Here is a 22,719-nt window from a genome sequence, read left to right as displayed (position 1 = left end):
CTGCGGGGCGGGGGAGATCTCCCCCTCTGGTGCAAGACGCACCTGCATGAGATCCTTGCCGGGAAGCCGACGGGTCCGGCGGAGGAACTCGATGTGGTCTTCGTGAACCTCAGAACCGTCCCAGGTGCCGGAACGCACCAGGGGAGGCGCGGCAGCGGAGGAGGAACTCATCGGGAGCTGTCACCGCGGCGTTCGCCGGAGCTTGGGCGTGCGGCAGAGCAAGGAGGAGAGCGAGGAGCAGCAAGGGGGAGGAGAGCGAGGAGGAGCAAGGAGGAAGAGAGCGAGGGGTAGTGGGAAGGAGGGGCGCGCGTGCCCCCCTCTTCCCCCTACTTATAGCCCCGTGGGCTGCGAAGCCGAGGGGGCGGACGTGGGGATTTACTGCGCCTACAACCCCACAACCCCCACGATCCACGTAAAGTTATTGTGCGCAGTAACTCCACGGGAATCCCAACAGTCCACCGGGGCCGCAGCGGATCTGCTCGGGCGCCGAGGCGCGGTAGTGGCGGGCCCCGCCCATGGGCCTGTCCCATCGCATGCGTGGGCTGGCAGGACGGCCTAGCCACGTGCCTTCATGTGACAGGCCAAGAACGAGCGGCGGCCTGGAGGCTTAGCTAGCACGGCACTTAAAATCCCGCCGCGAAGTTCGAAATACCGAGCAAGTCGAAATTGAGTGAAGTCCGAGTTGAGCAAGTCCGACTCCTTCTAGACGGCCCAGCAAAAGTCAATCAAGACCATGTGTTGAGCACCCGGAAAGAGAAACTGCTGAGGCTTCTCGGCCGATCGTCCGTGGCGCCTCACCAGCTTCGGGGACTACTTTCGGAGTAATGGGCCACGGGTAGGCTAACCCGAGTCCCATGACCTTTTAGGACATCGGGGCAGGTTGCGCCCCTCAAGACCCCAGGGCGAAGAGCCGTCTCTTGAGGAGTCAATGGCAGGGCGGCCGACTGCCCGCTCACGGACGAGTTCCAGGGACGACTTCCAGAGAAGCCGCCTTTAAGGAGTCGGCCGGCGACTCCAGCAAACCCAAAACCTCATCAAAGGGGACGGGGCAGAGGCGTGGCTATAGTGAAGCCCACTCCCACCCCTTACCAAGGGCAGGCATGGCCACAGCACGTCGTACCCGGGAAGATCTCGGGGCGGCGTGGCACTGTTACCCGGCCGGCCCTGACATCAGCACCACAGTACCAAGTCCTGCTCCCACGACGGCTTGTCTTTACGGCCTGGAGGCAGCAGGGCCCACCAGTCAGCGAGACATCGGGAGACGGGGGGAGAACCGCCAGTCGGACCAGTCGGGAGTCGGCCCGGGGGAGTCGGCCGAGCCCTCCCCCGGGGCCCACGCACCATTAATCAAGATGAGATGGGGAGTGGCCACAGTGATCGCCCGCCAGGCGGCGGGGCTGTTGCCACGACCCCATGACCAAGCCCGCGTCATCAGAAACACGGCTACAGTAATCAGCGGCCGGCAAGACCCGCCCGCGGCGGACGTGGCCTGTTGGCTCCGTACCAGACCAGTCGGTGGGCCCCAGCAGTCGGCGGAGAAGTCGGAGGTCGGAGGCACTGATGGCGGGGCCCGCGCCCAGTTGAGTTACCATTGTACCCCTAGGGGGTAGGCCTATATAAACCCCCCAGGGCACCCATGCAAGGGGTTGGACCCCAGTAGTTCTAGACCATACCAGATAGAAGGAGAGAGCTAGTCTTGCCCTCTTCTACCACCAGAAACAGCTCAAGGAGCAACCTTGTAAACACTTGGCCATAGTGATCATGCGGAGACCCCGCAGAGCAGCAGTAGGGGTATTATCTCCCCAGAGAGCCCCGAAGCTGGGTAAGATTCGCCGGCGTGCATGTCTTCGCCTCATCCCGTTTCCAGGCACTGGCAACGTTCTACTCGCCCCCACCATGATAAGCCATCCGTTGGCATATGTCGCACCAAACCCCCGACACAAGGCCAAAGAGGAACTGACCAACGCTTTAGCAGCCATGGAAAAGCTGAAGGAGAGCTTTAAAAATGAGCGGGCAAGCTGGGATATAGAGAAAACCACTTTGCTGAAGAAGGCTCAGGACGCTGAAGCGGCCCTTAATCCGGTCATGGAGGAGTTAACTAGCTTGAAGCAGCAAATAAATGCCATGACTACTGCTATCTTTGGTAAGTAATTGTCTTCACAACCCGTAGACATGTATTATCAAATAGACTGCCGGTTTACCAATATTTTTGTCAATGCAGGGAGTCGTGTTGCTCATCTTGGCTTGGACATGCGTCAAAGCCTGAAAGTTTCCTATACATTTATAGAACAGCTATATACCGGCGTACAATGGGTCATCTGCACAGCCTCTCATAATAAACCGCCACCAACCTTGATCAAGGATACATTGGTAAGGCTAGATGTGATGCCTGCTCGGATTGAGGAGCTGAAGAGATCAGCTGCCAGGGCGGGTGCTCTTACCGCATTGATTCGAGCCAAAGCCTAGATATCTGATCTCGACCCGTCCGATCTTGGAAACGGCTATCCAAGCATAAAAGAGGACGGGTCATATTTTGATAATGATGACCTCAAAGCTTTGATAAGGGAGATGCGTCCACTGGCTAGCAAATTGGCTGAAGAAACTGATGTGTCACATTATCAGGCAATTTATGATGCCAACAACAAGAAGGTTAACCCACCAAGTTGCAACACTCTGGATCTTATTCCGCCAATCCGTAAGCATACATATGCTCCTGATGTTGACCCCTCCTCACTTATAAGCGATGAAGCTGTATTCAGAGCCTTAACTGGGATCGATTGGTCAACCAATGACTTCCATCCATTGGGTAGAGAAGAGGAGGGTGAACTGGCGTAGGATGATCTGCAACCTTCAAGCGAGCCCAATCAAGATTCATAAACCGGTAGCCAGTTTAGCTTCTTCCCTCTACAAGACTTGTTTGAAACAATTGCTCTTATGGGCACCAAACCGCCTTGTAATGGGCTAGTTCAAATGCTTGGTCTGCTATGCCATCGTGCATATTTACTTTGCATGACACTGTTAATCCGCCATGTTAATATGTGCTATGTCTGCTTATGATACTTTAGCACCATGGAATCTGCTCTTGCAATTAATAAAATAAAAAATGTCCTGGCGGTGTACCGCTAGACGGGTTATCTTGCCCAATAACATAGTTTATAACCATGGCTAGGCATAAAAATAACCATATACAATGCAAGATATACCATACCTGTGATATTTTATCACACTGTTGGTTTAGCAAGCCGGTATAATAAGGGTGATAACCCATAACTTGAATACTGGTACTCATCATCTTTTTGCCGGTTTATGAACGGGCCCAGGTCGGATCAATAAACACCGGACATTAGTTTTCCGCTTGCTGGGGACTTATAGTCAAAGGCCAGGCCGGGTTAATAAACATATATAAATTATACTCATAAAGCATTATAAACCGGAAAAATCAAGAAGGGTTTTAAGTAGTCATAATTGTGGTGTTGCACTGATCAAGAGGGTTTAAGCTATGGTTCGAATATGACCAAAGCCCCCAAATGATTTCCCTGGCGGCCTTATGCCTATCAAGAGGTGTAGCTATGTTTCGAATACAACCAAGCCCCCAAGTGATTTCCCTGGTGGCCTTATGCCTATCAAGAGGTGTAGTTATGGTTCGAATACGACCAAGCCCCCAAGTGATTTCCCTGGTGGCTTTATGCCTATCAAGAGGTGTAGCTATGGTTCGAATACGACCAAGCCCCCAAGTGATTTCCTTGGTGGCCTTACGCCAATCAAGAGGTGTAGCTATGGTTCGAATACGACCAAGCCCCCAAGTGATTATGTGGGTTGTGCCCTAGGGGTACCTATGTTTGAGTTGTGTTGTGCAACAGACTCTCTTTGGTCCCTTTAATCCAGGCATTAAGCCTCCAAGTAGACCAGAGCTATGCTCATATGAAGTTATAATATTGGCTTGTTAGCCGGATTACCAAGGTAATCAGAGCTGTGCTCTTATAATATGGGCTTGATAGCCGGATTACCAAAGTAACCAGAGTTGTGCTCTTATAATATGGGCTCGATAGCTGGATTACCAAAGTAACCAGAGCTGTGCTCTTATAATATGGGCTTGATAGCCGGATTACCAAAGTAACCAAAAGCTCATTTAAGAGAACGACAGAGGCCCCACTTTAGCAAGGATGCCGTTTTATTATATCAATCATAATATATACATTGTCTAAATATGTACATAAGGAGAGCCTTGGCTCAAGTGTAATATGGCCTAAGCTGAGCAATATTCCAAGGCCGGCGGGTCTCCTCCTCCAACGTGCGTGACTCTTTGTGGTCTCGAACATCGACAAGGTAATATGACCCATTGTTTAGATTCTTGCTGACCACAAAAGGTCCTTCCCAAGGTGGGGATAACTTGTGCATATTAGTCTGATCCTGGATGAGCCGAAGCACCAGATCACCTTCTTGAAAGGTTCTGGTTTTAACCCGGCGGCTATGGTAACGACGTAGATCTTGCTGGTAAATTGCCGAACGAGCCGCTGCGATGTCACGCTCTTCATCTAACAGGTCAAGTGCTTCCTGACGTGCTTTTTCATTGTCAGCTTCAACATAAGCCGCCACGCGGGGCGAGTCATGATGGATGTCACTAGGGAGAACTGCCTCTGCTCCATAAACCATGAAAAAAGGCGTATAACCCGTAGACCTGTTGGGGGTGGTATTAATGCTCCATAACATGGAAGGTAACTCCTCGACCCAACATCTCGGCGTCCTCTGTAGGGCAACCATAAGCCGGGGTTTGGTACCTCTCAAAATCTCTTGATTGGCTCTCTCAGCTTGACCATTAGACTGGGGGTGAGCCACTGATGATACATCAAGCCGGATATGCTCACGTTCACAAAAATCTTCCATAGCTCCCTTGGAAAGGTTAGTGCCATTGTCAGTTATAATACTATGTGGAAAGCCAAAGTGGAAGATCACCTTCTTCATGAATTGAACCGCCGTTGCTGCATCACACTTACTCACTGGCTCTGCCTCTACCCATTTAGTAAACTTGTCAACTGCCACCAAGAGGTGGGTCTTCTTATCCTTGGATCTCTTAAAGGGCCCAACCATATCAAGTCCCCAGACTGCAAACGGCCAAGTAATTGGAACCATCCTTAACTCCTGAGCCGGAACATGAGCTCGACGTGCAAATTTCTGACAACCGTCACACCTTCTGACCAAGTCCTCAGCATCAGCATGAGCCGTCAGCCAATAAAAACCGTGACGAAAAGCTTTGGCCACCAGATATTTTGAACCGGCATGATGACCACAGTCCCCTTCATGGATCTCACGTAGGATCTCACAACCTTCTTTGAGATACACGCAATGCTGAAATGCCCCTATGACATTGCAATGATGCAATTCTCCGTTGACAATAGTCATTGATTTGGACCACCAGATTATCTACCTGGCCAAAACTTCATCCTCAGGTAACTCGCCCCAGGTCATATACGCCAAATAGGGAACTTTCCAATCTAGGATAACATGAAGAGCCGCCACCAACTAAGCCTCCGGGTTAGGAATAGCCAAATCCTCCTCTGTGGGTAACTTGACCGACGGGTTATGAAGGACATCAAGAAAAACATTGGACGGCACCGGTTTACGTTGAGAACCCAACCAGCTTAAAGCGTCTGCTGCTTCATTCTTTCTCCGATCCACATGCTCAACCTAATAACCCTTGAAGTGACCAGCAATAACATCCACCTCCCGTCGATAAGCCACCATGAGTGGATCTTTGGAGCCCCAAGTACCTGATACTTGTTGAGCTACCAAATCTGAGTCACCAAAGCACCTAACCCGGCTTAAGTTCATCTCCTTAGCCACTCAAAGACCGTGGAGTAAGGCCTCATATTCAGCTGCATTGTTAGTGCATGGAAACATTAAACGGAGAACATAACAAAATTTATCACCTCGAGGGGAAGCTAGCACAACTCCATCCCCCGAGCCCTCCAACTGCCTGGACCCACCAAAGTGAATAGTCCAATATGTGTTATCAGGCTTTTCCTCCGGTGTCTCCAACTCTGTCCAGTCATTGATGAAATCCACAAGTGCCTGGGACTTGATTGCCGTACGAGGCATATACTTTAACCCGTGAGGTCCAAGCTCAATGGCCCACTTGGCAATCCAGCCAGTTGCCTCCCTGTTTTGGATTATATCTCCCAAAGGAGCAGAACTGACCACAGTAATGGGATGACCCTGAAAATACTGCTTAAGCTTCCGTCTTGCCATGAAAACTCCATACACCAGCTTCTGCCAATGTGGGTATCTCTGCTTGGACTCAATAAGAACCTCACTGATATAATAAACCGGCCGTTGAAGCGGATATTCCTTGCCTGCCTCCTTTTGCTCTACCACAACAGCCACACTGACAGCCCTGGCATTGGCAGCCACATATAGCAACAATGGCTCTTTATCAACAGGAGCAGCAAGGACAGGTGGCTCGGCTAACTGCTTTTTCAAGTCCTCAAACGCCGCATCAGCAGCATCACTCCAAACAAAATTATCTGTCTTTTTCATCATCTGATATAGAGGGATAGCTTTCTCCCCCAACCGGCTGATAAAGTGGCTCAACGCTGCAATATGACCCGCTAGACGTTGAACATCGTTGATACACACCTGTTTAGCCAGAGAAGTAATTCCCTTGATCTTTTCCGGGTTAGCCTCAATGCCCTTGTTAGACACCAAAAAACCCAAGAGCTTGCCTGCCGGTACACCAAAGGCACACTTGGCCGGATTAGGCATCATTTATAAATTCATAGATTATCAAAAGTTTCCTTCAAATCATCTATCAACGTCTCCTCCTTCCTGGACTTCACAACAATATCATCCACATAAGCATGAACATTGCGCCCAATCTGAGTATGAAGACAATTCTGCACACAGCATTGATAAGTCGCCTCGGCACTCTTGAGCCCAAAAGGCATAGACACATAGCAGAAGGCTCCAAAGGGAGTTATAAAAGCTGTCTTCTCCTGGTCCTTAAATGTCATCTTGATCTGATGATAACCAGAATAAGCATCTAGAAAACTCAAACGCTCACAACCCGCCGTAGCATCAATAATCTGATCAATACGAGGGAGAGCGAAAGGATCATCCGGACAAGCCTTGTTTAGATCTGTGTAGTCCACACACATGCGCCAAGTGCCATTCTTCTTAAGTACCAGCACCGGGTTAGCCAATCACTCAGGATGAAATACTTCAATGATAAACCCAGCTGCCAGGAGCCGGGCTACCTCCTCACCAATAGCCTTACGCCTTTCTTCATTGAAGCGGCGGAGAAACTGCTTAATTGATCGGTTTAAACTTAGGATCAATGTTAAGAGTGTGCTCAGCGAGTTCCCTCGGTACACCTGGCATGTCAGAAGGCTTCCATGCAAAGATGTCCCAGTTCTCACGGATGAACTCGATGAGCGTGCTTTCCTATTTTGGACCCAGATTAGCACTGATGCTAAACTGCTTGGATGAATCGCCAGGAACAAAATCAACTAACTTGGTTTCCTCAGTCGATTTAAACTTCAAGGCCGGATCATGCTCTGTAGTTGGCTTTTTTAAAGAAGGCATATCTACTGGATCAACATTGTCCTTATAAAATTTCAAATCCTCTGTTGTACAAACCGACTCAGCATAAGCCGCATCACCTTCTTCACATTCCAACGCTATCCTTCGGCTCCCATGTACCATGATGGTCCCCTTATGACCTGGCATCTTAAGCTGCAGATAAACATAATAGGGCCTTGCCATGAACTTAGCATAAGTCGGCCGTCCAAACAGAGCATGATAAGGGCTCTTGATTTTCACCACCTCAAAGGTCAATGTCTCTGATCTAGAATCATGATCATCTCCAAAAGCAACTTCCAGAGCTAGCTTACCAACTGGATATGCCGACTTACCGGGCACCACACCATGGAAAACAGTGTTCGACGGTTTGAGACTTTTATCCGTCAACCCCATACGACGGAAGGTTTCATAATAGAGGATATTGATGCTGCTCCCTCCGTCCATGAGCACCTTGGTGAACTTATACCATCCAACCTGAGGTGCCACCACCAATGTCAGATGACCCGGATTATCAACCCGGGGCGAATGATCCTCTTGACTCCACACAATGGGCTGCTCAGACCAGCGCAAGTAATGGGGTACTGCCGGTTCAACGGAGTTTGCTGCCTTTTGATGAAGCTTCTGATCCCGCTTACACAAGCTTGTGGTGAAGACATGATACTGCCCGCTATTCAACTGTTTTGGGTTACTCTGGTATCCAGACTGCTGTTGCTGATTCCCCTGACCAGACTGTTGATGGTAGCCGCCTTGATTGCCTTGACTGCCTTGATGACCTTGATGACCTTGAAATCCAGAGCCTGAACTGTTACCATCGTTACCCGGCCCCTGTGAACCGGATCCTGGACCGCCTCCCGGTCCATTGTTACCTTGAAAAAGATTTGAATTCTTGAACTCCTTCATGATGTAACAATCTTTCCAGAGATGAGTAGATGGTCTTTGACGTGTACCATGCTTTGGGCAGGGCTGATTCAACAGATGCTCAAGATTCATACCTGATGCTCCAGTTTATGGGGGCGGTCTACCCTTACGACCCTGTCCATTATTCTGTGCATTGGTGTCTGCTATTATCAGCCTTGCGCTTACCATTACCACCTTGATTCGTTGTCGGGTTATGCTGCTGCCCTTTAGTGCTGCCGCTCTTCTTTCCCTTTCCTGGTTTGTCCTCATCATACTCGGGGTCTGTCGGTGCGGAACGACACCTATGGGATCACGAGAATCCCTACTACGGTTAGCGGGGCGCGGGGTCGTGAGAAGAGCGGATCAAGCAGGTAGCACATGGTTCGTTTATCCAGGTTCGGGCCACAAGGATGCGTAAAACCCTACTCCTGCTTTGGTGGATTGTATATCTCTGTTCTTAAGCTAGCTATGGGGCGTGAGGAGCTCCAAAAAGCCGAATCCTTCTCCTGGTCGCCTCGGGCCTCCTTTTATAGGAAAAGGGGTTGCCACAGTGTCACACAGGAGGTGGAAAGGGAACAGTGATGCGAGGTTATCCCTCGCATTACATGACAAGGCGCATTTAATGCGTCTTGCTTAGGTGTCCTTGCTTTATCGGGGACGGGGGAGAGATCTGTCTCGTCCATCGCCGCTCCTTCTTGTGTCGACACGCGCCCTGGCCAGCGATGCCTGAGATGCCACATAGGTAGGCGGGCAGCTGAGGTGGCGCAGTGGTGGGTCTTCATGAAGATCTGCATGCCGCCACGCAGGTGCCTGCCCAGCTGGTTGGGGCGGCAGCTGCATGCATGTGGTGGTGGAGGTTTAGTCGGCATGGGCCTGATGGTGGCCCTGCGGGTGTCCTTAGCAAGGGCCTTGCCGGGGCCCCGGCAAGGGTCTTGCCGAGGCGCCTGCTGTCATCCCCGGCAAGGCGCTTGCCGGGGGCCTTGTGGTCTTCCTCGGCTGGGATCCCGCCAAGGGTCGTCGTCTCCTTAGTGCGTATCTGATCTTGAATGTCTTCACGAAGATCTGCATGCCGCCACGGCGATGTCTCCCAAATCCTTGCCCTTTGGGGGCAGTGGACTCAAGGGTGATTCGCTTCGTAGGCGCGGGACGAGTCGCCGCGGCAAGGGTCTTGCCGGGGCTACTAGAATTTTCTCCCGGCAAGGATCTTGCCGGGGGAGTCCGCTTCGTCCCCTTTTCTCTTCGTGGTCTTGGCCTTGGCGTCGTAGTTCTCTTGAGATTCAGTCTTACCCTGGCTCACCTCCCTTGCCTTGCTTGGTGTGGTGGTGCCCGCGGCTCAGACTGCCCGTGCATAGTTATAGGGGTACAAAAAGTGTACCCCTCTTTTTGTACACCGACAGGAGCCCCCGGGCCTGGGCCACACATAAGCGCAACGCGTTGTTGGGACTAGGCCCAAAAATGGTGCGCGGGCAGGCGGGGCAGTTTTTACCGTGGTAAGATCCTTCGCGCGCTGCGCTTCCCACGACTCCCGCGCGTGGCGCGGCGTGGGGAGGCGTGTGTGACGTGGGAAGCATGCGTGGGGTTGGTTCCCGCAGGCATGCATCACATCATAGTAAAGGGGCGGTTCGCGCCTTCCTCATAAATAGAGGGAGGCGTGGAGGCGCGGCCCATTTACTGAATGGGGCTGAGGTGCGGTCTTCGAGGCGTCCACTCCCCATGATCACGGCGTGGGGAGAGGTCGCCTCACCCGTCCCCTCGGTTCTGCACATCCGCCACGTGTCTCTCATGCGCTTGGGGTGGCAAACGGTGGAGGCAGGAAACCGGGCCGTCGCTGGTTGGGGCAGCGGGTCAGCCCTGGCTCCCTGCGCCTCCTGTGTCTTGATTGGCCGAGCGGGGCGGCCAAGCCCCAACCCCGATCCTTTATAAAGAGTGGGAGGGGGATGGCGTCCCGCATTCTTTCATCTTCTTCTTCCTTCAGCTTCTGCTCCTCCCTTCCATCTGTCATGGAGAGAGGGAACCCCGGTCCTTCAATAGTGGCGGCGAGGGTCGCCGCTCGACAACGCGTCCCTCCTTCTCCTGCGCCTGTGGTGGCAGAGCCAGCCGCGAGGGGAAGGGGGAGGGGGCGAGGCCGTGGGCGAGGCCGGGGCGCTCGGGGAAGAGGAGGACGGGGTGGCGCGCCGGCCTCGCCTCCGCCAGCAGCTCCTCCTCCAATGGAGGGCAATGTTGGGGATGACCCTTGTGAGTTCTTTGTCAGGTTGCGCCAGCCGCTGCGCCATCGCCTTCGTCTCCCGACTCCATTTGCACGGGAGATGGAGCTGGATCCGCCAGAGTCATTGTGGCTACACATGAGGGGCTGCGTGATCAGTGGCACGCGGGCCCGTGTCGACTTCCCCACCCCTCACGTGATGTATCTCCGTCGAGGATGGAAGACGTTTGCTCATATCCACCGCTTGACGGAGGGGCTCACACTCCATTTTAAGCTGATGGAGGGAGGCCTTCTCTCCGTCAAGGTCTTCGGGTGCTTTGGGACCCGTGCAAGGTGCTGCGTGGAGAGCTCTTCTGACAGTGAAGACTCCTCCTCAGGCGGGAGTGACGAGGAGGACAGCGGCAGTGACGACGAGGGTAGTAGGTGGCAGGATGACGGGTCCGATTAGGTGTCGGGGGCCGCTCCGTGTGGCACCGGCGACCCCATCATCCGTGTCGCCGGCTCCCTGAACTTCTCGGGGTCGTCTCCTGGGGCGTCTGGCATTGGGAGGCTGCGGAAGAGGAAGAGGGCGGGCGGCAAGGCCGTCAAGTCGGAGTACGCGGGCACCGATGCCTTCAGCGCGTGCTGACGTCCTGCCGCCTCGTCTTCGAGCTCTGCTTCCGGCGCCGCCATCACCATCCAGCCTTTGGACGGCCACCAAGATGTTCTCTTGGTGTCTCTGCCCCCCGTAGCTCGCCTAGGTGCTCCTTTTATCCTTTTTGCCTCCTTGACCTACCTCCTAAGGAGAGGGACAAGAAAGGGATTACGGGCACCTTATCTTTTTTTAGTTTGTAAGCCTTCGGGCCTTTGTTGAATTTAAAACTTGTAATCCCATCATTCATGTTTTTCATCCCCTATGGACTGTACCTGAGTGGAATGTTTTTAATGAAAAGGGATGCTTGCCGGGTCATTTGTTTGTGGGTGAAACCCACGGCAAGGAATAAATCCTTGATATCTTTAAGATAAACATTTCCTTGCCCGGCAGCAGGCCTTGCCGTCTCCCCACTTCGCTCGACCTTTCTCATGCCTTTGGCGGAGGCAGGGATGAGGCGGGTTCAGGCTCCTTGTTTCATCCTTTCGCTGCCGCGACTACGACCAAACTTGGCCCTAGGAACGAGCCCTAGGGCCTAGAGTTATGGGAGCACAGTAGCTTAGGGGAAAACGAGGTTTGACATACCTCAGTCCATAATGGAATGCATGATAAGTGATGAAGAACTTATCTGAAGCTGCAGTCCCCGGCGACCCTGGTTCGCCGTGGGTGAATCTTCGCTCTTTCAGCCCCCGGCGATACTGGCTTGCCGGGGGCTAGATGCTGGTCTGTTCCTCCTTTTTTCCCTCCCCAAGTGGTTCGGCATGGATATCCGTGTGCCCTGTGAACCAAAGAAGACAAAAGAAAGACAAAGAGACGCACATTCGACCTCTAAGCTAGGGGTTAGTCGCCGCTAAGCACTATCAACCCTAACCACGGACGAGACTCGACCTAGCATGCATGCTATAACTCAGGGCGCCAGCGCTTCATTTATGCTCAGGGTCTGCCCCTGGCTTTGTACAAAGGGTTACATGCGTCATCGTCAAGGCTCGTACAAAAGGTGGCTTGCCGGGGGGCCCGGCATGCCGCGCCTCACGGGTAAAACTTGCGAAGATGCTCAATGTTCCAGGAGTTAGTCACCGGAACGGCATCTTCGGTCTCCAGGCGGACTGCGCCGGGCCTGGTGACTCGTATATCCCGATAAGGGCCTTCCCACTTCGGCGTCAACTTGTTGGAATTCTTGGCCGATTGAACGTGCCGAAGAACAAGGTCGCCTTCCTCAAAGCTTCGGGCATGAACCTTGCGGCTATGGTAGCGACGCAAGGCTTGCTAGTAGCGCGCTGCTCTCACAGCCGCCCGAAGACGACCTTCCTCAAGGAGTGTTGCGTCATCTTGCCACAATTACTCTTGCTCAAGCTCGTCATAAGCGAGTACTCGAGGTGACCCGTATATGAGTTCCATGGGGAGAACTACTTCTGCCCCGTATACCAGGGCAAAGGGTGTCTGGCCGGTGGCTCGATTTGGTGTCGTCCTGATTGACCAAAGAACCGCCGGCAATTCATCAATCCAGCACCTTCCACTCTTGCGCAGCCTGTCAAAGGTCTTTGTCCTTAAGCCTCGCAGTACTTCAGCGTTTGCCCTCTCAGCTTGACCATTGCTTCGTGGGTGAGCAACGGAAGCGAAACAGACTTTGTTGCCGAGGTCTTGGGTATGTTGCATGAAGGTGCGGCTTGTGAACTGTGTACCGTTGTCGGTGATGACCCTGTTGGGTACACCAAAATGGCACACTAGTCCCTTGAAGAATTTGACGGCTGACTGAGCTGTGACCTTCCTCACTGCTTCCACTTCTGGCCACTTTGTGAACTTGTCGATTGCGACGTACAAGTACTCAAAGCCCCCGACAGCACGGGGGAAAGGGCCCAGTATGTCGAGCCCCCAGACCGAGAAAGGCCAGGAGAGAGGAATGGTTTGAAGGGCTTGAGCCGGCTGATGAAGCTTCTTTGAATGGAACTGACACGCTTCACACCTAGTGACTAGTGTCGTCGCATCCTGGAGGGCGGTGGGCCAGAAGAAGCCTTGCCGAAACGCTTTGCCAGCAAGGGCCCTTGACCCGATGTGGGATCCACATATGCCTCCATGTATCTCTGCCAACAGCCCCAGTCCTTCCTCTCGAGGGATACACTTCAATTTCACGCCGTTCGGCCTCTTTCTGTACAGGACGTCATCGACGAACTGGTACATAGTAGAGCGACGGGCTACTTTTTCCGCTTCTTCCTGCTCCTCAGGAAGTTCACCAGTTTGGAGGAATCGGACGGTATGTTGTGCCCACGCTGGAGCCTGGGGCTCGACGGCGAGGACTAAAGGCGTTTCCTCCGCTACAGGAGTGGCTGCCTCAATGGCAAGAGCTTGATGCTCCGCCAGAGCTAGCCGTCCCGTGGCGGGCTCAGTATCTCCGGCAACATCCTTGCCGGCGGCTCCGGGGAGCTCGGCGGTAAAGTACTTGCCGGGCCCTGATTTCCTCCTCTTGTTTTGCTCTGTTGATGGATCAACGGATGGCTGAGTTAGCTGAAGCACAAAGGTACCTGGTTCCACAGGTAGCTTGAGGGCAGCGCGTTTTGACAGGTAATCGGCGATATCATTCTCCGCTCGGGGAACGTATTCTGCCTGTATATCGTCAAAACGCTCTTCTAGCTTTCTCACTTCATCAACGTAGGCCTTCATCAGCGGGCTCTGGTAATCCTTGTTGACTTGCTTGACGACAAGTTGCGAGTCGCCTCTGACGACGAGTTTCTTGATTCCGAGGTCTGTCGCGATCCTAAGACCGGCAAACAGCCCTTCGTACTCGGCCGTATTTTTTGTTGACACCTCCCTGGGGAAGTGCATCTGGATCACGTACTTGAGGTGCTCTCCGGTGGGCGCGACAAGCAGTACGCCAGCCCCGGCGCCCTGTAAGGAGAAAGCTCCATCAAAGTACATGATCCAGTCGCGACTTGCCTCCTTGCCAGGGAGAGTAGTCTCTTGGGTTTCTTCGTCAGGCGTCGCGGTCCATTCTGCAATGAACTCCGCCAGGACTCGACTTTGAATCGTCGAGGTACTCTCAAACTTGAGGCCAAAGCTGGACAGTTCCAGTGCCCACTCTACGATCCTTCCCGTTGCGTCCGGATTGTGCAATATTCGTTGCAGAGGGAGGCGAGTGACGATAGTAATTTCGTGCGCCTGGAAGTAGTGACGCAGCTTCCTCGAGGCCATAAGAAGGCCAAAGAGCAGTTTCTGCACACCGGAGTACCTTGATCTAGCCCCCTGCGGAAGGGAGCTAACAAAGTAGACCGGGTGCTGCATCATCTTCTTCCTTGGCGGCACTCCAACCGGCTACGCGTCTCGACATCGGTGGCATCGGGCTCCGTCGCTGCTATTACCTCATCATCAATTTCTCTCTGCGCCACTAGTGCGGCGCTGACCACCTGGTTCGTTGCCGCCAGGTACAGCAGCAACGGTTCCTGTGGCCTAGGCACAACTAGTATTGGCGCGGAGGAGAGGTACCTCTTCAAATCTTGCAATGCTGCTTCGGCTTCTGGCGTCCACTCCATTGGGCCCGCCTTTTTCAAAATCTTGAAAAAGGGAAGGGTGCGCTCGGCGGACTTGGAAATGAACCTGCTCATGGCGGCGACGCAACCAGCAAGCCGACGGACATCCTTGACTCGCTTGGGCGCTTCAATCCGCTCTATAGCTTTGATCTTGTCCGGATTGGCCTCTATCCCACGCTGTGACACAAAGAACCCGAGAAGCTTGCCGGACGGGACGCCGAAGACGCACTTCTCAGGGTTCAGCTTGAGATTGATCTTGCGTAGGTTTGCAAATGTTTCTTGTAAATATGATATGAGGGTTGCCCTGTTCTTGGTTTTGACCACTATATCATCCATATAGGCTTCCATATTTCTATGGAGCTGGGGTTCAAAACCAATCTGGACCGCCCATGCAAACGTTGAACCAGCACTCTTCAACCCGAAAGGCATCCGTATAAAGCAATACGTACCACATGGGGTGATGAATGCCGTTTTCTCTTCATCTTCCCTTGTCATGAAGATCTGGTGGTAGCCGGAGTAGGAATCGAGGAACGACAACAGATCACACCCAGCTGTGGAGTCAACAATCTGGTCGATGCGTGGCAATGGGAAGGGGTCTTTGGGACAAGCCTTATTAATATCTGTGTAATCAATACACAGCCTCCACTTCCCATTTGCCTTGCGCACTACCACCGGATTGGCCAACCATGTTGGATGGAGCACTCCTCTTACCAAACCCGCTGCTTCCAGTTTTCGGATCTCCTCTGTGATGAACTCTTGTCGTTCCAAAGCTTGCTTTCTGATCTTCTGCTTGACGGGCCGCGCATGAGGACAGACAGCAAGGTGGTGCTCAATCACCTTCCTGGGAACACCGGGGATGTCGGATGCTTGCCATGCAAACACATCGACATTCTCCCGCAGGAAGGTGACGAGCGCGTCTTCCTATTTGTCATCAAGGGTGGAGCTTATGGTAAAAGCTCCTCCCGTGCCGTCCTCCTTGACAGAAACCTTCTTGGTTCCCGGCGGTGTGGCCCTGGACTTCTTGTTTCTGTCGGTGGAGCTCTCTGGCACGTCCTCGATGGGAGCGCTACACTCCGAAGAGGTGCGCTTGCCGGAGTGGGTGCCTGAGGTCTCAGCGGTCTTCTTCTTTTGCCTTCCTGGGGCTCCAGCGGCGGGAGCAAGCGCCTTAGCAGTGGCGGCTGCTACAACTGCTTGTTGGTAGAGTTGGTCAGCGCAAATTAGCGCATCCTTCTCGTCGGAGGGGATGGTGATGATCGTCACAGGTCCTGGCATCTTCAGGGTGTTGTAGGCATAGTGTGACGCCGCCATGAACTTGGCCAGCGCTGGGCGGCCAAGGATCCCGTTGTAGGGCAAGGGGATCTTGGCAACATCGAACACGATCCTTTCTGTCATGTAGTTCAGATCACTTCCAAAGGTCACGGGCGGCATGACCTTCCCCTTTGGTTGACTTCTTCCCGGGTTGACCCCCTGAAACGTGCTCGTCTCTTCGAGGTCTCCGTCAGGAATCTGCAATTTCTCGATCATGGCAGGCGAGATTAAGTTCAGACCGGCCCCGCCATCGACTAGCATCTTTGTCACCTTGAGGTTGTGTATTGTTGGTGAAACCAACAATGGCAAGCACCCGACTGTAGTAGTGCGATCAGGGTGATCCTCAGTGTCAAAAATGATAGGTGTGTTGGACCACTTCAGCGGCCTTTGGGCATCAAACGACGGTTCCGCCGCTGTAATTTCACGCGCCCACTGCTTAAGCTGGCGGTGAGAGGTATGCAGCGAGGCACCGCCATCGACGCACATGGCCTCTGTAGCTTTCTGAAATCCTTGGTCACCAGACTCATCGTCCTCTTCGTGATCATCGTCTTCTAGCTTTTTGTCACGGCCCCGGGCGGGCCTCTCCCGCTGTTTATCTTTGCCGCGACAGCCCGCCTGGCCGTCACGCTTCTTGCCGGACCCCTCAGCACCGTCCTGGCCTTTCTCCTTGTCCCGCCTCTCATATTCAGCCCTCTGCTTCTCAGCAAGGAGCTCAACCTGTCGGCAGTTCTGGAGATCGTGGCCTTTGGTGCGATGGATCTTGCAGTATTGCTTGTCGGAGTTTCCTGGCTTCTCGGCAGCCACCAAGGGTCGGCAGGCGACACATCCGGAAATTTCCTTGCCGGGGTCATCTGCCTTGGTTTTCTTGGCGGAGCCGGAGTCGCCAGATCCCTCGACGGCAAGCACAGCTTTACCTTTGCGCTTCCTGTTGCGGCGCCGGCCTTTCTTCGTCGGGGCGGCAGTATCCTCATCTGAGGAGTCGGTTTCCACACCGGCATCTTCGCCGGGGTACTTCCTTCCCTCTTCAGCTCAGGCACACTTCTCGGCAAGAACATAGAGTTCTGCCACATCTTTCACCTTGTTCATTCCCAGTTCTTCGCGCATCTTGCGGTTACGCACGTTCTGATGGAACACGCTGATGATGGCGGCAGGGTGAACATCAGGGATATTGTACTGTACCCGGCTAAACCTCTATATATACTTGCGCAGACTCTCGCCTCCCTTCTGGGGAATGACATGCAGGTCGCTTTCTTGGCCATGGGCTTGGTGACCCCCAGTAAAGGCGCCCACAAACTCATGGCACAAATCCGACCAGGAGGAAATAGAGTCTACCGGCAAGTGCATCAACCACGACATGGCGTTGGGTTTAAGAGCCAATGGAAAGTAATTCGCAAGCACCTTATCGTCGCGGGCTCCGGTGGCTTGCATCGCGATGGTGTAGATGCTGAGGAACTCAGACGGGTGAGTCTTGCCGCTGTACTTTTCGCCAACGTCAGGTTTGAAGGTGCGGTGAGTGGGCCACTGGAACTGCCGCAGCTCACGGGTAAAAGCCGGACAACCTATCTCGTAAGGTAGGCCTCCAGGGCTCTCCGGGGCCGGGTGGTTCACAGCAGGCCCTGCTCGCCTGTCTGATTGGTGGCGTGCTCCGTGCCCGCGCTCGATAGTGGTTCGAGCGTCTTCATGGGCTCGTTCCCGAAGAACTTGGCGCTGGTCACAATGGGTCCGCAGGTCAGACGATGCTATGGAGATGGCGTCGCCCGCGACGTCGCGATGAGCCAGCGTCCGCGGTACCGGATGGGGAAGAGGTGAATGCACCATGGTCGCGGCGCCGCCGGCTATCCCGCCACTGGTCCGCGGGACTCCATCGGAGCGTCGAGCCGGGGGCCCCACCGAACTTGGTTCGTCTTTGTTGGCCACCGGAACAAGGCTACAGATAATGGCTCTCCATTTGTCAAGTTTCCCCGTGGTGGGAGGAAAGTCGAGGAGCAACTGCGCGCGCGCCAGGGCCTCTGCTGGCGTCGGTGGCAGCGAAACCTGCACGGATCGCGACGCGCTTCGACTTCTGACCATGTCAGAAGGAGCTCTATCACGACCCCACGGTCGCATGCCATTTTCACCAGTGCCTCAGCGAGTGGGCAGGTCTTCCATGTCCTGGGAGTGGTGCTCGGGGCTCTTCCCGCGGCGACGCCCGGGATCTTCGGCGTGATTACGCCATTCGTCACGCGCTGCCCGGGAGGAGCGCGCTGTTGACGCCGGCGTGGGAGTCTTGGAGGCCCTCGCGTCGCCTTCGGGCGGGGCGGCGATGACCTTGGAAGGCCCCGCTCCACCCGCGAAGGACTTGGCTCCGCCTTTGGATTTGGCAACGTGTGGCCCGTTACCAAGCGCAAAAACATCGCCGCCTCCCAAACTCTGGCTGCTGGGATGGTGTTGGTGTTCGCGAGCAGTGCCCTGGGTCCTCTCTACGACCGGCCCGCTGCTCGCCCACGTCGGGACGGGCTGTCCGGCTTCGGACTGGCCAACCGCCACCGTCGTCTTCTTCTTGGGTGCCATGATGATGAAGAAGCGCCGAACTAACTGCTAAAGCCGATTCTCACAACTGCACCCCCTACCTGGCACGCCAGAGATGTCAGTGCGGAACGACACCTATGGGATCACGAGAATCCCTACTACGGTTAGCGGACGCGGGGTCGTGAGAAGAGCGGATCAAGCAGGTAGCACACGGTTCGTTTATCCAGGTTCAGGCCGCAAGGATGCGTAAAACCCTACTCCTGCTTTGGTGGATTGTATATCTCTGTTCTTAAGCTAGCTATGGGGCATGAGGAGCTCCAAAAAGTCAAATCCTTCTCCTGGTCGCCTCGGGCCTCCTTTTATAGGAAAAGGGGTTGCCACAGTGTCACACAGGAGGTGGAAAGGGAACAGTGATGCGAGGTTATCCCTCGCATTACATGACAAGGCGCATTTAATGCGTCTTGCTTAGGTGTCCTTGCTTTATCGGGGACGGGGGGAGAGATCTGTCTCGTCCGTCGCCGCTCCTTCTTGTGTCGACACGCGCCCTGGCCAGCGATGCCTGAGATGCCACGTAGGTAGGCGGGCAGCTGAGGTGGCGCAATGGTGGGTCTTCACGAAGACCTGCATGCCGCCACGTAGGTGCCTGCCCAGCTGGTTGGGGCGGCAGCTGCATGCATGTGGTGGTGGAGGTTTAGTCGGCGTGGGCCTGATGGTGGCCCTACGGGTGTCCTCGGCAAGGGCCTTGCCGGGGCCCCGGCAAGGGTCTTGCCGAGGCGCCTGCTGTCATCCCCGGCAAGGCGCTTGCCGGGGGCCTTGTGGTCTTCCTCGGCTGGGATCCCGCCAAGGGTCGTCGTCTCCTTAGTGCGTATCTGATCTTGAATGTCTTCACAAAGATCTGCATGCCGCCACGGGGATGTCTCCCGAATTCTTGCCCTTTGGGGGGCAGTGGACTCAAGGGTGATTCGCTCCGTAGGCGCGGGACGAGTCGCCGCGGCAAGGGTCTTGCCGGGGCTACTAGAACTGTCTCCCGGCAAGGATCTTGTCGGGGGAGTCCGCTTCATCCCCTTTGCTCTTCGTGGTCTTGGCCTTGGCGTCGTAGTTCTCTTGAGCTTCGGTCTTACCCTGGCTCACCTCCCTTGCCTTGCTTGGTGTGGTGGTGCCCGCGGCTCAGACTGCCCGTGCACAGTTATAGGGGTACAAAAAGTGTACCCCTCTTTTTATACACCGACAGGGTCTTTGGTACTATCAGAGTCAGCGTACTTAACTAGAGCAGCCATAAGTGTCCCCATGTTATTGCAGTGACGTTTGAGCCGCCCTAATTTCTGCTTGAGGGGCGTAAATCGGCAATTTTTCTCCAACGTCAAGACTGCTGAATCGGCATTGATCCGGTCTGACGAGTGCAGTATCGTTGAAACCCGGCGCACCCAATGGGTTGTTGATTCACCTTCTTCCTGGACACAGGAGGCCAAATCCACGATTGACATGGGCTGCTTGCACGTGTCCTTGAAATTCTGGATAAACCAGGATTTTAACTCGGCCCATTACCCGATGGAGTTAGCCGGTAGTCCCTTCAACCAAGTACGAGCCGTTCCTTCTAACATCATGGTGAAATACTTAGCACATGCAGCCTCATCAACATCCAACGGTTCCATCGCCATCTCATAACTCTCAATCCATGCTTCAGGAGGTAAATCAGCCGTGTAGTTGGGTACCTCACGGGGACCTTTGAAATCCTTGGGCAACCGTACATTACACAAAGCCGGGGTCAAACACGGCACACCCAAAGACTTGAAAGTTACTCCCGTCTCGACCGAAGCCGTCGGATGAACCGGAGAAGGTTGATGGGCCGCGTACTGCACCACTAACTCGGCCTCTCGACGTGCTCTACCTTGGTCCACCATGTTCTGAGCATCGGCACCCCCACCTGCCGGGTTATGGCCACGAGGCAGATTACGATTCCGCGCACTGCTTGACACGGTCGGCTCATCAATATGTCTGCTGTAACTCCGGCTTGGGTGGGGTGGAATGAATCCTCTCACAGCTATACGAATAAGCCTGCTGCTGAGCCAAGGCTGTCTGAAGGAGCTCTCTAGCCCGCCGCATCTCAACTGCCACTGGGGACTCGCCTTCGACTGGGAGAGCCACCAATCGTGAACCGGCGGCGGCCATGTTATCCAAGGGGTTAGAGTAATGACCCGGTGGTGTCGACACGTGATGCGGCGTTAGTGCATGCTATGGCGGGTTACTGCCCTGACGAAGCGGGTCCATCAAGCGCGGTTGAACCGGCGCCCCTGTTCCTGGTGCTTTAGTCCGGTTTATCACTGGCTGGTTACTGGTCCCTGCTCCGGGTGTGTTGAAGAGGTTTCTCGCTTCGTAAACCAAAGGTAGGCGGGTCTGATGCCCTCTCCTCATGACATCATTCGACGCGTTCTGATCCAGCATAAGCCGGAAGGACTCCAATTGAAACCGCTGCGCCTGAGCCTCTAACTCGGCCCGCATCATGGCCATCCTTACGTCTTCGGCTGCTAGGTCTTCCTTGGCTTGAGTTATCTGGTCTCTCACCTCGGCGACCTATGCATTATGCTCATCCCGATTTGCTGCATTAACCTCAGTCGTCATCAGCGTTGCTAAAGCGTTGATAACCCACAAGTATAGGGGATCGCAACAGTTTTCGAGGGTAGAGTATTCAACCCAAATTTATTGATTCGACACAAGGGGAGCCAAAGAATATTCTCAAGTATTAGCAGCTGAGTTGTCAATTCAAGCACACCTAAAAACTTAATATCTGCAGCAAAGTGTTTAGTAGCAAAGTAATATGATAGTGGTGATAACGGTAGCAAAAGGTAATAGTAGTAAAAGTAATGTTTTTGGTATTTTGTAGTGATGATAGCAATAGAAATGGAAAAGTAAATAAGCGAAGAGCAATATATGAAAAGCTCGTAGGCAATGGATCGGTGATAAAGAATTATGCCGGATGCGGTTCATCATGTAACATTCATAACCTAGCGTGACACAGAACTAGCTCCAGTTCATTGATATAATGTAGGCATGTATTCCGAATATAGTCATACGTGCTTATGGAAAAGAACATGCATGACATCTTTTGTCCTACCCTCCTGTGGCAGCGGGGTCCTTACAGAAACTAAGGGATATTAAGGCCTCCTTTTAATAGAGAACCGGAACAAAGCATTAACACATAGTGAATACATGAACTCCTCAAACTATGGTCATCACCGGTAAGTATCCCGATTATTGTCACTTCGGGGTTAACGGATCATAACACATAATAGGTGACTACAGACTTGCAAGATAGGATCAAGAACACTCATATATTGATGAAAACATAATAGGTTCAGATCTGAAATCATGGCACTCGGGCCCTAGTGACAAGCATTAAGCATAGCAAAGTCATAGCAACATCAATCTCAGAACATAGTGGACACTAGGGATCAAACCCTAACAAAACTAACTCGATTACATGATAGATCCCATCCAACCCATCACCGTCCAGCAAGCCTACGATGGAATTACTCACGCACGGCGGTGAGCATCATGAAATTGGTGATGGAGGATGGTTGATGATGACGATGGCGACGGATTCCCCTCTCCGGAGCCCCGAACGGACTCCAGATCAGCCCTCCCGAGAGGTTTTAGGGCTTGGCGGCGGCTCCGTATCGTAAAACGCGATGATTTCTTCTCTCTGATTTTTTTCTCTCCTAAACTCAATATATGGAGTTGGAGTCGGAGAGGCAACAGGGGGCCCACGAGGTAGGGGGGCAGGCGCGCGCCCCACCTTCGTGGAGAGGTGGTGGGCCCCTGGGCCTTCATCTATTGTTCATGTATTCACTATGTGTTAATGCTTTGTTCCGGTTCTCTATTAAAAGGAGGCCTTAATATCCCTTAGTTTCCGTAAGGACCCCGCTGCCACGGGAGGGTAGGACAAAAGATGTCATGCATGTTCTTTTCCATAAGCACGTATGACTATATTCGGAATACATGCCTACATTATATCAATGAACTGGAGCTAGTTCTGTGTCACGCTAGGTTATGAATGTTACATGATGAACCGCATCCGG

This window comes from Triticum urartu, chromosome 6A (assembly GCF_056163025.1).
Source record: "Triticum urartu cultivar PI428250 chromosome 6A, HENAU_Tu73, whole genome shotgun sequence".
Lineage (NCBI taxonomy): Eukaryota > Viridiplantae > Streptophyta > Magnoliopsida > Poales > Poaceae > Triticum > Triticum urartu.
Note: the sequence above shows the minus strand (reverse complement) of the source record.